The sequence below is a fragment of the Corvus cornix genome, chromosome Z (genome assembly GCF_000738735.6).
Source record: "Corvus cornix cornix isolate S_Up_H32 chromosome Z, ASM73873v5, whole genome shotgun sequence".
Taxonomy (NCBI): Eukaryota; Metazoa; Chordata; class Aves; order Passeriformes; family Corvidae; genus Corvus; species Corvus cornix.
The window spans coordinates 59,893,642-59,913,477 of record NC_046357.1 but is presented as its reverse complement, the minus strand read 5'-3'; the positions used below and the strand labels follow the sequence as shown (position 1 = coordinate 59,913,477).

The following is a 19,836-nucleotide window of genomic DNA, read 5'->3' as shown; positions in this document are numbered from 1 at the left end:
GTATATTTTGCTTTGGTCATCATGATTTATCAGATAGAGAGATGTGTATTTTTAAAAATGAGCCTTTTCAGTTTTGCTTCTGAGATCAACCTGGGTAATACAGGTAGCTGGAAGAAAAATGAGGCAAGCCCTCAAATATCAATGCCATGCTGGTTTAACTTTTCTAGGGTTTTTTTAATTCCTTCCCCAGCTTATGACTACTTAAAAAAAAAAAGCTTGAAGAAAAAATCTTGGCAAAAATTTCTTCTCAGGGTGACGTTAAGTAGGATATTGACTGGAGATTCAAAACAGGTTTTATTATTTTCAATTATTTTAATCTAGGGAAAAGAACTAACTTCCTGATATAAAACTGTGACTCTCTTGAATGTTTTTTTACCTTTATTGCTTGGCGTGGAAGTTAAACACTAGGATGTATACTCTCTCTGAATCTAATGTGAATGTGCAATATGCAGTCTTTCCTTCTCCAGCTAAGGTTTTGGGAAGTAGGCCAACAATTACATGAAATTTTTTCACTATGAAGAAAATTAAAGAATATTCTTAACATACCTTCTCAAATATCCCCTCACGTTATGCTGAAATTACTTCAAGGAAAATACAGGCTGTAGCTGTCACCCACTCACAACTGTAACTGGATAAAGAGTAATTTAATCAGGGATATATTTATCACATGATTTAAAATTCCATTTAAATAGGAATCAAAGCTGGGGGGAAAAAAGCCTTCTACTAGAAGTGCTAAAGTAAAAGCTGTATGTGGTTAGAACTTTTATTCCTCTGTATCTCTTGACTGTTAAGTGGAGAAAAACTACAAGGGCCAAAACAAAGATTTCAGGAGACTGCTAGAAGGAAACAAGTGTTTCCAGGTGTTGTGTTTCTGATATCCAAGAACGTGAACACCTTGGTTTTTATTTTTGAAACATAAAAGCTTCAAAGATTTAGGTGTGACTTGGATTCCTTAATTGGAATTAACAGGATTTCATAGTCAGAAGATAATTATTTACTCTGATTTGCCACTTAAAGACAGACCATGAAATTTGATCTTCTCCTAAAATTAGTCAAATAACTTAAAACTGAACTACAAATTGACTGTTTAGACAATGGAAAATTCAATGCTCATTTAAAAAGTATTCCCGTTGGCTCTTTAACTTTGCTTTTAAACAGTTTACATATATTTTTCTAGCTTCCTCTTTACCTGGTTGACCTTGGTCTTGCAAAATCCTTGTGTGGCATAAAGGAATCTGCATGCCTTCTTCCAGCATGGACTTCCTTGTAACTTTTTATCTGATTTACAGAACTGAAAAAAAAAAAAAAAGATTCAGTATTATAGAGCAAAGTATCTGAAAGCACTTTGCAAAGCTATGCCTGTTTCAAATGGATAAAAGCAACAGAATTTAAAAAAACCCATGGATAAATAGTAAATATAATTAATTTCTTTTCTGTCATTTTGTATCACCTTAGCTCTTTTGAGACTTAGTTTGCTTTCGGGAAGGACAAACAATTTCAAAACACTTGGTAAAATAACAGGTGATGAGCAACACCCAGGCCATTCCTATTTCTATACCACTGAAATTTTGTCTTTGAAAGACATTCCACTGTGTAAGGTATGTAGTTCAGAGACAATAGGGAACGCCCAAGAATAAGGTAAATTCAGTACATTTTCTGTTTTAGGATGATTGTTTCCTGCTAGTGGGAACCAGCTAGTAAATGAATTTCGCTCTGGTTCACAAAAAAACTGTTAAAGGAGGGGGAAAAATACGGCTAACATTTTCACATCTGAAAACTGGGACTTTAAAGATTCTGCCAAGACAGTCTGGTTATGACATTTTGAGGCCAAAAAAACTGCTTTCAAAAGAGCAGTTAACATTCTTTGAAGTCTCCCTGCCGGCTGCCAGGTCTAGTATTGATCTCAAGGTTACATTGACTCATGAAGAACCAAGCAGGAGCTCTTGAATCATCCATCAGAAGGCCAGAAACATTGCACTGGGAGAGCAAAGACAGACCAGCATCTCTGCCTTTGGAAGGTGAACTACCATTACCCTACAAACAAGGTGATGAGAAAAGACGGAAATCTGGTGCATCTTCTTAAAAGTGAGCCCTCACTTTTGAAGGGAGTGGTAAAATATTGGAAGTGCTGTAGAATCGTGTGAAGTTAAAAAAATCTTTCTCTGCATTTCTCTTTGAAAAAGAGAACTGGTTAGTCAAGATGGGTGAAGTTCAGTGTGAAATAATGTCTGGTAGCTGCATCTCATATAACGCTATATAATCAACTGAGAGACTGGAGATTTTGTTTAATAATCTTAAGGAGTAACTAAGCTGTCAAAAAAGCTTGTGCTAGTATTTTTCATCTTGCCAACACTCCTGAACCAAGTCTAAAAGATGTGTCTTTGATATAAAGAATTAGCATATACCAAATAAACGTGAGATCAGTAGAAAGCATCAATCACCTTACAGCAAATGAGGCTTTGTTTCACTTTAAATGTGCTCTCTTACAGCAAGTTTGTCTTTCTCAGAATACCTATGAATTTACTATAGAAACAGTTTAAGAGCATCCTGCCCTGAAACAAACAGAACATTTTTCCTTACATAAATTAAAAAGAGATTAATGCTGCCTACACTTGACCTTCCCATTGGCCGGAGACTAAATTTCCCTACTAAGTATGTCTAGAGTGAAAATAAAACAATTTCTTTCCCTCCACCACAGAATTTTCTATGCTTTAACATACCACCAATTGGGTAAGCAATCTTTATGAAGTCCTTTTAAAAGCCTACTTTTCCAGCAAACATGTCTGGTCTCCAGAACTGACATTTTCTTATAATTTTGCTTGGTTTTGTTGGCTTGGTCTCAAAAGAAGGATGTTTGATATGTCTTTTAGTTGCTGGTAGGGGACCACATGATACAAATACCTGATAAATAAATAAATACCAGTAACAGAATTTCTGTTTAGGCCAGAGAGGGAAGTGTTGTTCTTGGTTTGTTGTTGGGATCTTTTCTTGTTCAATTTTTTTTTCTTTTTTTTCATTTTCAAAAGCGGGCTGCAAAAACCAAGTGAGTATTCCTGAGCAGTTTTGAAAATTTTTTCTCCCATTTTTGTCTGAAATTCATATGGAGAGCAAGCAGCCCAAAAGGCTGAAATCATGCTTTTACCTGTAAACAGTTATCCTCAGTGCAAATTTGTCAGCATTGCTGGGTCCAAAAATTTTACAGTTGCCAGATGTAACATTATAATACTTTTAAACCCTTTCACACAATGACTGCATCGCTCACCTTCTGGAAACCTATGAGACCACGGAAACCTTTAAAATTTAGAAAGGATGCTGCTTTGATTTTGTGAAGGAAGCTGTTATTGTTAGAATGCAGTAAATTTTGGCTTATGAATTATGAACTTGAAGAACAAAATACCCAACAAAATTAAAAATGTTTTTGTGTTAGGTCTGTCTTTTAGTACAGTGTTTCTCTTCAATGTGGTTGGAGACAGTTTATCTTCAGTGCATGTTATATCCCTACGAAATAGAAGACAGTTTACTTTTTCAGATGGCATTATGTGAGGCTTTTTCAGAACCATTAAAGTTGTAAAAGCATTAAAACAGTGCATGAAATACTGAATTAAAAATAGGTTTTAAGATTTAGAAACTATAATTTTAACTATTGTTGGTAATATGGCTATTGCTACTAGTTTCATTTTGAAGAAAGAAAATCTCCTTTTGACTCTAAAATACTATTTTATTTGTATTCCAAGTAAATTTCCAAGAACCAATACTACAGAGAGAGAACAATAAATGCTATCTGTGAGATAAGTTGTAGAAAATCGCTTGGTTAATTCTTTGTCCATGTTTTACTGTCAGAAGTGTTCCCATCATCTTACCGGATGAATGTCTAAACAATACCATGCGTCTTATCAGGCAAATCAGAATTAAGCAATAGAGCATAAAGCACTATTTGTAATAAAGTGATTGTGCTGCCTTTTTAGGGAAAAAAAAATACAAAGCAAACTGCCAAAAAAAGAGCAAACCAAAGACATTTCTTTAGGAAAGGAAGGAAGAGAGACAATAACAGAGTGGTTATCAATGCCCCCCAGTCCTGAGTGCATCGAAATGATAGGAGATCTCAGTATGTTACAGTCAGATCTGACCCTATGGCTAGGCTTGCAGGAGGCAGCCTAAATGTTTTATACATAGAAAACAAATCTGAATACTTCCTCTGCATTTTCAATTTACTGAATTCTACCTAAAAGCATTTGTTGTACCAAGGAAAAGAAATTATGAACTTGGCATTTGGTAGTCTGGCTTTCTAGATTGCTTATTCTATCCTTAAGTTATACTGATTTCCAGGCAACTGTTCAAATGTTTGAAGAAAAGTGCTACAGTTATATTAAAGCAGTACATGAGTATAGAAGGCGATTAACAGTAGTTCATATTTGCTTTCCTCCTACTCATTTTCTGAGAATCAGTTTTTTCTAAACGGCAGGCTTTTCCAGTGAACATGAGAGGAATTTCACAATATGTATATATTTTACAATCCAATTATTTAGGCAAAGTTATTAACTGCCCAGTTGATAACACAAGTGATCAAATCGGGGAGAACTTTTTCACCTTTTGTGCATCTCAGAGAATTTTGATTACTCAGACCATTTCTTTTTCTCAGAAATACAATGTCCTTTGTTCCTGACAACTGGCTATCACACAGTTTGCACAGTCAAGTAATCCTAAAAATATTTTGGTGAGGGGGGAGGAGAAGGGTAATTAAAATGCTCCTTGTTTTTTGCACAGAGAAGCTGTGTTTGGAACAGTGACATAACTCTTAGGACAAATATGGCTTTCATTGTGCCACCCCACCTCCCCGTTGTTTGAATAAATGTAAATATTTGCTTCAGTCCATGAAGCTACCCAGAGTCACTGCTGGGTCGCTTTCTTTCTGGTATTCAACATGCTGATATCAGCGCAGAGATTTTCAGAATGAGTCACAGGGCTGTATGGGAAGCTACCAACTTGTTTAATCTTCACATAGAACTGATTGCTCCTCAAACACTATCATCAAGAAAGGTAGAACTGAGAAAGGCTTTCAGATAAAAATTATGTTTTTAAAAAAAATTAATTTAAACCTAGGGTTTTCAGTCTTATCATTCCACTTGTCATACTGTAGGTTAAATTACTCTGGCCGCTGATGAAAGCTGAAGGGTGAGTTTCAGTTTTTAAGAGAAAATATTATGAAAATATTATCATGATACTTTTTGCTCTGAAATGAATTAAAATTCAGAATGTTCCCCTGGATTTGCTGAAGGAATTTTTTTTTTCTTTCTATCTCAGAGAGAGAATACAAGCTATCCAGGGAGTGTAGTTTCTTGGCGAACTGGAACACACAGATGAGGGAGTGACTGAATATAGATACAGTATTTGGATAACCAGAATATGCTGTTGATCCCAGTGAAGCATGCAGTAGCAGTGGTCCTGGAAGACAGTTACAGTCTGATTGGTTTCCAGAGGTGAATCTTACAAACAGCAGGGAATTTGATACAGTATTTGTGGAGGCTTCCTTATGGGCAGAGGTTTGGTGGCTGAGGATTTTGGGGTTTTGGTTGCGGGGTGGGGTTTGGTTGGTTGGGTGCTTTTTCCCACCCTATACAATGGTAAGATCTTATATTTGTACTAATCTATGATTTCAAATACCTTCCCTTTTTCTGTCTGTGCTTTCAAGTGTTTGGCAATTAGAACCACCAAGACATTCACTGAATAATGGTAATACCATGCCTGGAATTGGACTTTCTGTTAAAATGCTGGCATTTCTATACCTTTAAATAAGCATGCATGAAATATTTTAGCATGCATGTGGATTTCCGTGGTAGAAAATCATCTTGAAGCAGTTTACTAAGAGAATCATTCCTGGACCAAGGTTTCCCTATGTTTCTGCACAATATGAATTCTTTGATTTTTGCAGTTCTCTTTTCCATTATGTAATAAATCTGGGATACAGTAAATTATTGGGGGGGGAGGGGATTTCCCTTATCTTTTGGACTTGGGCCAACAAAATTCTAGCAAGGGTTTTAAGAATTTGTTGTTTTTTCTTAAAGATGTAAGAATCAGTTAGAAAGACAGATTTACTACGTGTTTTTTCAAAGGGCTAAAAAGTAGTTTAGGACTTAACTAGGCACTATCCATGATTTCAGGTTCTTTACCATGGCAGTTAGGGCAATAAAACAAACGAGTTTGGTTTACTCCACATTTCTAAGTGGATGTTAATCTTGACATTATGACATGAATATTGAAAGCCTAAATTGCCAGTTTTGCCATCATATCAAGCTGATAAACCACTGACAAGGTAAACATGATAGATTGACATGTTTTAAGACTAGGTGTCATATGATCTAGCCTGGGAAATTCTTTCAGTGAGGCATCCTTGGAATGGCTGATTTGTGCTACAAATCCCAAATTGAGTCATATGCTTTTATACTGATGAATATTAATCAGTAGGACCTGAGATGGTATCTGGAATGTACAGTACACAGAAGACTGTACCATTAGAGACTGTCATGAACAGTGTACAATTCATTCAATTTATTAATGCTCTGTTTCCCCTTCAGGCAAATCATTTCACCACTGTGTGATAATAAAGGACTTCAGTCAGACAATTTTGACAAACTTGACATGTTATTGAACAGATGCCATGTTCTCAGATAAAAACCCACAGCTTGCTTTGCTGGGTTTTCTCATAACCAGGCCTGGAAAAGGAATGCATATTTCCATCAGCGCCAGGTTATTTTATGCAAAACTTAGACATTGGCATTTGTATGATATTGAAGAGAGTGAGAAAGATTAGGAGCTGGAGAGAGAGGAGAGAAGGAATTATAACACGGCTGATGTCAAAAGATGCTGGTGTCGTATAGGTTCCAAGTGCTGGTTAGGAACCAAAATCACAAAGCAGGATCAGTCATGAAAGACAGGAACTGGCAAAACAATTGCTTCTCAACTCTATCTCCACTGCAGATCTCATGGACGTGTACACTCACAAGACATCATTCCTTTTCACAGGCTGTTTCTAGACATGTAGGGGATAATTTCATGAACCCCTTAAAATGCTACATCCTGCTTGTCTCTTCTACCTATTGTCCCAAGCTACTTTCCTTTTTCACCTTGGAAAGAGCCTGGAAAAAAAGCCTAATCTCTACCTTTTATCACTCAGGCAAGGAATCCTGGCAGAGAAAGAACTGGCCACTACTCAACCTACCTCGTCCTCCCAGAAGTGCACTCCAGGCTTTACTAGCTTCTGATCTGTGTTAACCAGTACAGTAAACAGAACTTTATTATCCAAAAAGTGGTGGGGAAGGACACGGTTTAAAGGTTTATAATTCCTTAATTCAGCAACAGTCTGTATTCTGCTTTTGTTTCAGCAGCTTGTATACAAAATGGGGCTTTATTGCATCAAAACATCGAAAGAGCAGGTCAGGTCTAGCCTTTTCCACAAAGAAATAAAAAATAAATTTAATAACAAAAAAAAAAAAAATTCCCCTGTACCTTTTATATGGAGAAATAAGGTACAAAAATTTGTCACTTTTCCTTGATAGTGAGGGAAGTTCAAAGTACAATTTGGAATACAGCCCAGAGTACCTAAGTCACATAAGTTTATCAAGGACTACCTTTTTATTTTGACAAAATACTGTTCTCTGCTATAGGTATCTCATGTTCAAACATGGCCTATGGCTTTCGGCCTGTAAGGAAAAATATTTATACTATATATCTTCATGTTTTTTCTATGTATTTTATGCTTTATATGTAGAATTCTTGGACAGTTAGCCTCATTTTAGAAATTAGGAGGACTGTTGTTCTGTATACAGGTTCATTGTTTAGTGATATTAAGCAGTTACTGTTTACAGTTTTTAATTGTTTAAAATTAGTTTAAATGAATGATTCATCTAATTTTTTGAGTTTCTAATCTTCATAACCCTAAAGCATGGACAATGGTTTCTCCCTTTCATTGAACTAATTGAATTTAGATAAGACTAACAGTATAATCTTCCCCTTTCACTTCAATTTCTTTTCAGCTGAGAACACTCATTTTTCACAGTGATGGGAGATCGCCTTTCAAACTTTTGGAACAATGCTGTTGGGGTATTTGTGACTTTTTGAAAAAAAACAACACATGAATAATATTTTGCAAATCTTGCAAACCAATCAGCCCTTTAATTTTGTTTTAGAAGTGCTTCCCAGGAGGAGCATTTGCTACAGTAATAAGCTCACTCGTTAAGATACAAATATGAGAAAATCCTAGTCTGGAAAACAATTGGCTTTCTTGACACACTAGGCAAAGTGGGAAGAGCTGACTCTATGCCCCAGCATAATCTTCTTAAAAAAGAAGGCAAAGGACTATTTTATCTGTTTTACCTACTTGCCCCTAGCTATCCTAGCAGTTCAGTGGGGTAGAAAAATGTACCTATTCATGGGAAAGTTCTGACAGACTTTCCAAACAAACATTACAAAGCTGATTTGTAGCCAGTCTCTGGCAAACCAGTTTCCTACAACCCTTCTGCAAGTGTAGGCATTCATTAGGCATTCACTTCAGAAAGATACTTAAGTATGTGGTTAACTTCAAGTGAGTGAGTAATCTCATTGATTTCAATAGGACTATTCATGTCCTTAAATGCCTGGCTGAATCAGGAACTAAATCCTCCTGGTTATCCTTTCAGCCTGCTCAGAGACAACTCTGTGCAGACACTGAATCTCTCCAGATGAAAATTTGCCAAACGGTCTTCACTTAGTATCCAGAGTCCGTTGTTTTCACTGCCTCTAAAATGCCTCTGTTATCACCACATTACTGGAAGACAATTCAACTTTCAGTTGTTTTCTTCTTAATCTTTACAGAGATCATCATGTAGCAATATTCTCTGATAATGGTATAATTGAAACTGTGACCATATTAGGGTTCAGTCAAAGTGTAGGGAGTTTATTAATCAGAATATGAGTTTGTTTTCTTTTTTTTTAATGTCGGTACTTGTTTTAAGGTGTTTTGTAATCTAAGCCAATTTGTCAGTCAGTCTTTCAAAAGGAAGGGAAAATATGCATTGCGACAGCAGTAGAGAAAAATATTAATCATTCAGTCATAGTTCATTCAGTACTACTGTATGTCATGGCACCTGCTTAAGGTGTTTAAAATTTCTGATTTCTTTGTCAACTTGCCAGGTATCTTCAAATTATGCTCTGGTGGAGAGGGTGGGGGGGTACAACAACAACAAAAGACAACCTACAAATGGCTTTCTTTTTCCTTTTTTTGTTAAGGATTAGGGAAGCTGTTTCATCCTACCTGGTAAAGACAGCACTTCTCAGTTCTTTCCCTGAGGATCAGTCCTGCACATTGCTAGCATGTACTTCCACTAGCTGTGTGCTAACATACTGTAGTGCTCTCCCTGAAGACAAAAAATGTGTTATTCAAATATGGAAGAGTGAGTTCAGGAGAACAAAGGGTAAATCTGTTTGTAATTCTCTATCTATTCTATATGAATACTCTTCCTAAGTCCCAATAGCATCTTTACTGATACCCTCATTTCATGTATTGTGAGCCAGTAGTGACTAAGCTCAGACTATAGACAAAGGTTGCATTTTCTTTTTGCTAATGCTTCTCTCATGTTGGAGTTACGCTGTTGCCTGTCAATAAACAACAAGCAACAAAAGCCTCTTCTTTTTTATTATCTCTTAGGGAACCATTAGACTGTCACAGAAAAAGGGAGGTAATTCACCAGAAAGTATCCTTCTAATTGGGGATATATAATTGTACGTGGTATCACTGTGGAGGACAGTACGTGTCTTCTGATCAAGAAGTTCAGACACAGTACTGGACTTTTCACACAGTGTCTCTGGAGTTGGGTATGGATTAACTTAAAGAGATTCCTTTTATTCTCTTAAAATTAGTAGAAAAAGTTAAATGTGGCCTGACTATCTTCATGCTTTCTCACAGACCCCATAAGCAGAAAATACATAGACTTTGTAGTTCTAGGGATGAGAAAGTGGAAATGTATAGAAATAGCTCACATTCAAAATGAAAATGTGTCAATAAGATCTTAGCATGAACAGAGTCCATTAAAAATACTTGAAGACTAACCCTCTTTCTGTCAAAAGCTGCATCCTTGCTCAGGTTTATTTATCTAAATTTTGCCAGGAATTACTTGTGTGACAATAAAGGGCACACAGTATACTAAATATTAGTGCCATAGAGTGTGACCAGTGTAATTTACTGTTTTCTATCTATTATACTGCCTTCTCCTCACATGTGTGTACTGTGACCTCTAAATAACCTAGACCTGGTAGGGAGAATCAAACTCTAGTGTGAGACCATGAATAGCATAAATCCAGAAGGTTGGTAGGCTTGGAACAAGCAGTCTTGTAAAATAGGAGACCCAAACCCTCATTTTACAGATTGAATCCATTTCTGTTGTACTGTGATGAGGGTTTTTCTTATTTTAAATGCAAAATTGTCTTGCAAGAAAATTTCCAGCTATTTATTCCTTATTTCTTTGATATAATTCACACTTTAATTATAGAAGTAGCTCATGCTTGCCAGAATCTGCACCCACTTTTTTTTGTTGGAAATGCAGGATTGTTTAGGAAATGATAATTTGATTCACTGTGAAGCTCAAGGACGTTCAGACAAATGGTTGGCTGGATCACATTTAATGGATTATACCAAATAGAATGCAAGAACCAATAAATCTGTATAATAGGCTGTGGAATTAAGTAAGTATTGACCAGTGCAGAAGGAATCAATGGCTGTTGAAAAAAGAATGATTACAGTATATTGCATCCTCAGGGTATAAGCATATAAATACATGCAAGTGTTTGAACTTTGAAAGCTTTGTTCTGTTTAGGCAATGGAAAAAACCCTTGGAACCATTACCTAGTCTAAATGTTACTTTCACTTAGAGGGAGAAGCGGTACGGGGACGGTTATTCTTGTCAAAATATGATAATATTCTTGTGGGAAAAAATACAGGTGAAATAAATACTTTCAGAATTGTCTAAATGTTTAGAAGGGCCCGATCTAGTCTGACAAGAGCTGGAATGTCTGTAATTACATTGGGAGAAAACCATCAATTTATACTCTCTTCACTCTCTAAAGCTATGTAGTAAAATAGCTGCAGGGCGTTCCATGCTGATTGCATGGGAAAAGCTTCCAGATTGTTGTGAAAGAACACAAATACTTTGGGCCAGCATCTCACAGAAGTGCTAAACTGAATCATGAACAGTATCAGTGTACATAGACAAAACACAATTTTCTTGCACAAAAAGGTGAAAACAGAAATATCAAACCCTGAAAAAAAGTCTGGCCTAGAAGTGTCCTTGAAATTTTTGTGTTGCCTTTTGGAGATACTGCCATGCGTGAGGCTCATATTTATGTTTTCCCTACAGAAGTATGTAGCCTGGTGCTTTCAAAAGATCATGTAACTACAGTCAGTTATTTTTCAATGTCAATCTCTTATATGGTGGGTTGACTTCCTCTGTCAACAGAAACAGATGAATATCGATGTTCTTGCCAATATTATAATACAGTTTAACTGCTTTTAGTAGTAACTACTTTTGAATTCAGTGAGAGTTTGATAGTTGGACTTGAATAAGCTGTTCTGAAATAAAAGTCAACAGCTTCAAAGTGTATTGTCTGAGACTCAGCAAATAGATCCATATTTAGGTGAACATGGATTTGGTCCAGCATCCCAAAGTAGTGAGCAGCACCATGAAACTCCATGTTCATCACATTTAGGCTTTCTGCTTGGCAGAAGGTACTGACAATATCTTAGTGGAAAGACATTGACATCTTAATTTCTATATTTGTATCTTAAATTGTGTCTGGAAATGTGTAGTAAGTGCACAAATGAGATGCACATCACGAAGTCCTTGAATTCAAGAGAGCAGGCCAAAATCCTTGCTCTTCCCAGTAAGCTTGAAGATTTTGGCTCAATTGTGTTCAATAGGAGTCCTACCAATATGACTCTGGCTATTGATTTAATTTTGGCTTGTTGCTTGACTCATACCCAGATCGAACACCTTTCCACTAAGAAAGAGTAATTTTACCACCTCCAAGTCCCCCATGGTGAAGCTAAGTTCAGAATGCCCATTAACTTCATATTAATCAATTAAATGTGCACATGAGTTAACACTTCCATTAATTATTTAACTCCATCAAATTCAAAATTGACTTGGACTTTATGAGCATCAGTTAAGCTGTGGATATCAGTTGGATAAACAGATCTGCACAGGAAGTATTTACAGCCTAAATGAGTTCTAACATAGAGAACTATTTTTGTTTCATGTTTCTTTTAATAGCTGTCTTGGCTGGAAAATGCCAGCTTTGCCCCATTAAAACTATGTATAAATCTAGCCCTTATTCAGTTAGTGGTATAAGTTGAGCTGAAAGGAGAATTATTTTTGAGATAGCAAGAAAGTTCATTTCGACTTTTTGTGAACGTACTATTTCAAGTTTCCCCTTCAGCCTTAGAAAGGGGAACAAACCCCATCTCCCAAATTATTTAAAAGGACTTTCTTTTTCTTCTCGAAGCCTATTATTCAGCCTACCATTAAGATAGGAAAATCCTGATTCAGATCCATTCTACCCCTAATTTCCATTTCTTTCCCTCTAGACACTTCCCCGTTGAGTCATATGGTTTATAGTTTAAACCAATCCCCTAGGAACTGACACATCTGAGTTTCAGTCCTCCTGTCAATAAGGTTTTATATGTATTTTGTACAAAATAGGACCACATCATCAGGAAAATTTGAAGGGCTCATCTTCTATAAAAGAGCTAACCTTTGTCCTAATGTCTTCTATAAAGCAAGCTAAAAGGGAAGTAAAATTAAAACAATATTTTAAGTTTGATAAACTTTTTAATTTGATATAAACCAATTTTTTTCAGTTTGACCTCCATACTGTAGCATACATTTTTGAGAGAAATTTGATGTGAGAAGAAAGAGTTCATCTGGAAGACAGAAGATGTTTTCAAGCATATGAACATTTTGAAAGTAGATGTAGAGCCAGATCTTCTATGCATCCTATTTGTCTTCTTCCTTGATGATAACAGTCCTGAAGTGTTTGAAGAATGTAATCATATTCCTTCCTAGTAACTATTTAGCCAGATCAAGGTATTTATTTCACTTGGGCTTTTCTCATAAAATAATCCCTACAACCACATGTTTATTTCTGTTTCTTTCTCTGAACTCCCTCCAGCATGCTGAAATTCCTTGGCACAGAGGTGCTCGTTCCCATAAGCTGTATCTGTGGTGTGGTCTCTTTCATGCTACACTGACTAGAGCACTCTTCTCCCTGGGCCACAGCATTGTGCCTCTACACGTACAGCCTAAATTTACACTGGCATTTTGTTGTTGCTGTGTTCCTTTGCAAGATTCCTTATAACTGGTATCTGGAATCACCCTGAGGAACTTTGGCTGAATCCCTCTTCTGATAAATATATTTGTTTCAGGTTATTCTTCCCCTAGAGTAGCCTGCATTTTTTCCAAATTAGACACAATTTTCTTCTTCTCTGACCAATTTCTAACTTTTCTCTTTTCTTGTCTAGTCTTTTTTTACCAGATTAAACCTTATAATATGTAAGCATCACTCACATTCTGTTTCTTATTGCTTTGTCAATGAGCAAAATACATGAGACAAAAGTTAAGGTGGTTTTCTTTGCCATCCACTGCTCTCTGTTACCAATTATTTTGCCACTTAAAGCATTATTTTTTATTAACATTTTTACTATAACTCCTAGTGAAACCTGTATATGTGCTATCTGATATCTTTCTCTTGCCCAATTTCATTCCTGGAGTAGTTGGTAAAACAAGAGTTCAGGTTAGTAAAATTACTTTGGAATTTAAGAGGCATACCCATGCCAATGACTTTGCCTTAGGAATTTATATGTACTTATTATTCTCATATATAAAACCCTCAGAATTTCAAATGTAATTAACTTGTCATTATTACTGTTCTAATGTAAATGTAGGACTGTTGTACAAAAGACTGAAGTTATGACTAACAGGATATTTAGGTTTGTTATGCCTGGACCCTAAGCATTACATCATATTAAGTCCTGGTCCTAAGTAACCCTTGCAGAAATTTAAAATATTGGAAATAAAGGAAAATATTATTTCATAAAAACTAAATAATGAAGCAATTAAAAAAGATGTTCTATAAAATGCAAGAATGAAGCTTAAACTCAATTATAGAGAATTGTTCCAATGATGTAAAATCTATGTGTTCAAATGCAGAATGAAAAGTAGTGTTAGATTTAACTTGCCCATAGGAAGACTAACTCCAAGGCTGTTTCAAAGTATTTGCTCTTTAATCACAATGTTGTTGAAAAAGGAGGCTGGGGCAATGCAAAATTACCACTCTCTGAGTTGTTCTGAGCAAGTATCAAAAGGAATTTAATAACAGTGCTTGGAAAGAGTTTGTAGATTAATAATAACCTTGAAAAGACTTGTTTCTTAAGGAATGAGAAAATGTATAAGACAGCTTTATATGGAAAGTAGGAAGGCATCAGTTTTATCAAGCACAGGTCTGGATTTCACTTTCTTGTTAATGAAGGACCACTGATGACATGGTGTTTATGAGCTGAAGAGAAAATAATGTTTTACTTGACACTGTATTACAAATAGGATGTAGAAATATTCCCATAAAGGTTTTAGATGCTTAGAACATACTAAATGGTTTTCATAACAAAAGAAAAAACAGGGCGATGCTTTAAAGTTTCAAAGTTTGGATTTATTGAATTAGGGGGGTTTGTTTAGGATTTTTTTTTTTATTTTTTAAGAAAAAAACCCAAACCAAACAAAACAAAAAACCCACAACAACCAAAAAAAGCCAATAAAAAACCCAAAACAGAGAAAGCCTTGGAAGGTTAAAATGGTACCTCTGAAAACTGTTCCTCTGAAACCTTTTGTAGCCTCCTATCATGGAGTTTGATCCAAGGTGTCATGGATATTGACAAAGACCTGTCCTGCATCAAAAGGGACTTCAGGAAAGTGAAGACTTTTCTTGAAAGACATTACTCAGGCAGTTAGATGTCAGTATGGAGTTATGGTTTGGTTTTATGAAGTTTGGTACATGCACTGTACATACTGGTATTGTTGAAGGCATTCCACACCTTCATGTTTAGTGGAAAAGGCTGGATTCTTCCTTGTGGAGCAGCAAACTTCTGTATACTTTTTATCCAATAATCTCATGTCCTCTTTTTTCAAGAGCTATATGGAGAATCCCATTCCTAAGACAGTCTGGAAGCAGGGTGTGTCAAAATTCACCAATCCTGCAAAACCTTGTGGAGAAGAAAAAACATCCTGACAGGTGCCTGGAATCCTTTCTGGCTGCTTTGGGCTGCAAGTCTGGCACATCGCTGGGAACAAGGTGACTTTGTACCCTACTTTAGAAAACAGGTAAATTAAGCCCTGCTGTTACTGCAGCAAGAATTCACAGAATGAAAACATTTCCATTTAAAAAAAAAATGTTTTCCATCAGAACCAATCAAATGAAAATGTTTGAGCATACCTAATAATAAATAACATTGAAACATACTTTGGTAGGTTTGCTTCTGTAATAAGACGCAGTAAGGTAAGTTCAATCACCATACATAAAATCTCGAGAGTTGTAGAGATTGGTTCAGGAATTCTGCGATGAAAGATTCAGACCTGTTTTTCTGTAATTTCACTGAGTTATTCACTGTTCTTGAGAAATGATTTGCATGTTGTACTATCATGGATTTTTAGGTGTTCACTATAGAAGCCAAACATAACGATTATTTTGTCAAAATGTGTTAGGTGCTTTTTCAAATATCCCAGAGCAATGGTCTTATCCCAAGGGTTTAAATCTGGATAATTTACAATCTCACTTATAGCTCCCAAATGAAGGTACAGAAGCTTGAATGCTTGTGAGACCAGCTCTGTCTTAAACTTTTTCAAACCTTGGACAAGTAATTCCATCTCCAGAGCATCAGTTTGGTGATAGAAGAGTCCTCATCTATAAACCACTTTGAGGTAAAATTCAAAAAGCACTTTTTTTATGTTTCCATATAGATTGCCTCAGTGTTTTTTTCATCATGGCCTCAAAAAAGCAGCTGTGTTTTGGTTCAATGTTTTTATAGGTGTGCAATGGGGCACTACCTCTTGCACTATGCAGTATATACAGCAAGAAGCTTTTGTCCAACAGGCAGATACAACCACTGTCACATTCTTTTTCCTCTGCCCTTCCCACCCATATGGCAAGATGGGGTCGGTTTTCTTCTCCTTTCATTTTCGAAGGAAAGGGAAGTGCTATCTGTTTTCCACACTGTTTCAACTAAGTGCAGCGTGTAAAATTTCAGTCCCCATGTTTTGTGCTCAAAGCCATGTGTTTCTCTTAGCATTCAGAGAGAAAAGATGTTTGAGGGAAAGATTGCACCAGGTGTGCTTAATCATATGTAGCATTTTGTTTTTCACATTTGTTTGAACAGCTGTATGAGGTTGAAGAAATATTTATAACTTGTTTGAGAGGAAAGTGCTGCAGAGTAACGCTGTGGTCCTCCATTGACTGAGGACCATATTTTTTAATGCATAAAACAGTGCTGCAGAGTAGGATGATATCTTCACTGTTCAGGGAATCAGGCTAAGAACATTTTTGGCTCAGTTCACATATTCTGATTTTAAAAACACACCATACAATTAGTATAGCCTCTATTGAATGGACAAACTCAGTTGAAAAGGTAAGTGGAAAAATTTCACCAAGAATGTCCTGCTTTCTTGAAATTTCCACCTTTTTTTAAAAAGGTGACCTTTGAGTTAAGAAGAATCTAGAGAAACGTCTCAAATACCGCCTGAGAATAGAGCAGCCGAAGAATATTAGGAGAAGGAGGAAAATGCTCTTACACTTTATAGCATCAGTGAGGCTATTACTGTGTCTGACAGACATATTTAAAAGCAATATATAAAATTAGAAAAGTCTACTGAGATGGTCTGAAATCTGAATAATGGACTATGAAGGGTAAGATTTAAGATCCTTCTACTGTGGAAGATTTAAGGTATCAATCCATCAAATAATCCAACAGGAGGTTAGCCTGTGACTTGATCTCATTTTCAAAGTATCTACATAGGAAAGATTTATGGATTTTAGCAGAAAAGAAAGCGTAAAGAGATCAAGAGAAGTAAGCTGGTGGAGGTGAATGCCAACTAAATAAAGCACTGTAATAACAGTGGAATGATTTCCATGCCATCTGAAACTCCTAAATCAATACAAGCTGTCTTTTTAAAAGATACACTGTAATTCAAACAGAAATGATGGGTTTAGTGCAAAAATACCTGTGTTGTACTGTTGCTCAGAACTTAATTTCTGCTTGTGGACTGGGAAAGTTTCAGATCATGCTTCAGAGCTCAGCCTATTGTAGTGCTTGTGGCTGAGATTTCTTTATTTTTGGTGTGAGCTAATTCAGGAGGCAAAAAGCCACAGTACTACACATTTTTGCCATGAACAGTGCAGGTTCTGAGGTCTACAAGCTGACAGTATGACACAGACACTGGGTACTTCACTTCTCGCATGTTACCTATTAGGCATATTTTCATTCCAGAAGAAGAGACTGGTCAAACTATATGAAATTACTATAAGTATTAAGATATCTCATGGGCTTTGCTCTCCTGAACTTGAGAGAAATTTAAGAATTAGCTATCTAGTCATTCAAGGTTTTATTTCTGTATTCTGCAAAGCTGGGATAATGTAGGTGGAAAATGTAGTTGAAATGTGGAATAGCCGTTCTGAATTTTGGAAAACATGATTGACGTAGGAGCAGCAGCATTGTATCCCAGGGATTTTCCCATTCCCAAACTGCTATTCATTTCCCCAGCAACGGATAGTTTCTTTTTATGCCTTAACCTTTTAAACAGCCTGAGGCTAAAGCCTGAGTGGCTTCCTCCAGGCTTCCTGGAGGCTCCCAGGCTTCCAGGATCAGTCCTTCCTTCACAATTAAAACATTTCTGATGTTAAACAACCCTTCATTGTTGTTTCAAGAATAGCTGCTGTATCACCTGTTAGAGGTTTCCTGTTTATCAGTAGAGAGCCTAGAGATCACAAAGTATCTCTCTTGAGTATTAGGAAGATTAAAATGCTACTTTCTGATGGCTTTCTTTAGCTACTGCTGCCATGGACATTTTGCGCAAGTACAAACCATTTGGATAACTAATCTCAATAAATCAATTTTACATAGCACTTTTTTTTGAAATCTGTTTCCAGATGGTCTTTCTAAACTACTCAATTGAAAGAGACATAAAAATGTTCCAGAAGACAATATTCCATAACTAAAGCATATATTTAAAAAAAATAATTTTCTCTTTTCCTTTATAAAGTGTTTATTATCTAAAAGTTTGTGTTCCTAATCCCTTTCTTTTATTTTTTGTATTATAAGCCTTTTCTCTTTTAGGAGTTTGGACTAGAAGACAGTAAAGTTTTCCAAACATGTAAGAATTATTGAATTTCTGTTAAAATGTGTTGGTCTTAAGTCCACAGATAATTTTAATTATATGGTGGAAAGTGAAGGAATGAATAACATATATAGGGAATTAATACTGTATTTCTATTTGTCAATGGCTTGGTGTTGGTTTAGTACTCCAAATCAGTAATAAGGATGTTAAAAAATGATAAACTAAAATAGTTAATCCCCTACTCTTTTGTTCTTATTAATGAATGCTTGTTTGTAAATTGCTCTGATACATGCAATTGAAGGCACAATTATTCAAGTCAGTAGACCAAATCTTTGCATACAAACAAGAATATAGCAGAAAGGAAGGACTGACTGGTAAGTGGTCTCATGAGGCTGCTATCACAGCTGTTAATCAGGGAGCATTAGAGAGGCCTTTCCTCCAGTTAACAAAGTATAATTATCAAAACTTGGCATCCTGATTGCTGGTGAAGGAGCTAAACAAACCAGATGCGTTGACTTCTGTGGTCCCAGCCAGGGGGTTTCAATCTTATGAAAGTCATGATTTTAAGTGAGGTTAGTTTAGATTGTAGTGCACACATGAAGGTACTTAATGCAGTTCTGTTTCCCATTTCATCTTTTCTCTGTTTCTTTCAACTGGTTTTGTGTAATTATTATTTTGTCTTTCTGTCCACTAAAAAAACAGTCTTATGCAAAGCAAGATGATAAACAGTATAAAAATAATACTTCATTTTATAATTTCGTGTGGCTGTCATACAGACAAATGTTTTTGTTTCCTGACAAGACATTAGCAAGGAACAACAAAAACTTTGCTGCCAATTTGTTCCAAGTTTAATCCACATACCTAGGACCAGATAAGAACATTTTTAGAGGACATCTATAAAGATGTTCATCTTAACTCAGTGGAGAATCAAAAGTTGTTTACTGCTTTGAACGCTTTCCCTTGATAGCCATTTAATAAATGAGCAAAGGCAACTCCATTTCTTGTACCATTTATGTGTACAATACTTTCTCAAACAATAGGTTTTAGAAGAGAAGAAAGAAAGCAGCTACACTGTCATAAACAGTATTTTCCCCATCTATATTCTGCTGGCAGCAACAGGAATATTTTGTAGATGATCTTTACAAATATGCATGGTGGTTTAATTTTATGATGGTTCAAAACTAAGAGCAAAGCTTCATCTTAATAAATGATCTTGTTATCATTAAATAGTATGTGTTTACGTCTTTCTTCCTTTCATTTCTAGGTTGAAATTATTTGTGCAGGTTTACCTGTCTCTGTAACCATGAGAATCCCTGATGATATCAACATGACAGTCTTTTCTGTGGTTCAATTTCCTTTATGCTCCCCACAGGATACACCTAGGAGACATGAGGATTTTAAAGTCCAGTGATAACTGAACGCATTTCAGTTTATA

General features: G+C 36.0%; 1 long non-coding RNA gene across 2 annotated transcripts in view; it reads right to left on the bottom strand.

Moving 5' to 3' along the window:
• Positions 1-19,836, bottom strand: part of LOC109143676 — a 43,285-nt gene that overhangs the window by 2,661 nt on the left and 20,788 nt on the right. For both annotated transcript variants that reach the window (XR_005603916.1, XR_005603915.1), the window contains exons 3-4: positions 1,190-1,291; positions 547-628 (exon numbers count right to left, since the gene is read on the bottom strand). This is a non-coding gene — a long non-coding RNA (uncharacterized LOC109143676). The remainder of the gene's footprint in view (positions 1-546; positions 629-1,189; positions 1,292-19,836) is intronic.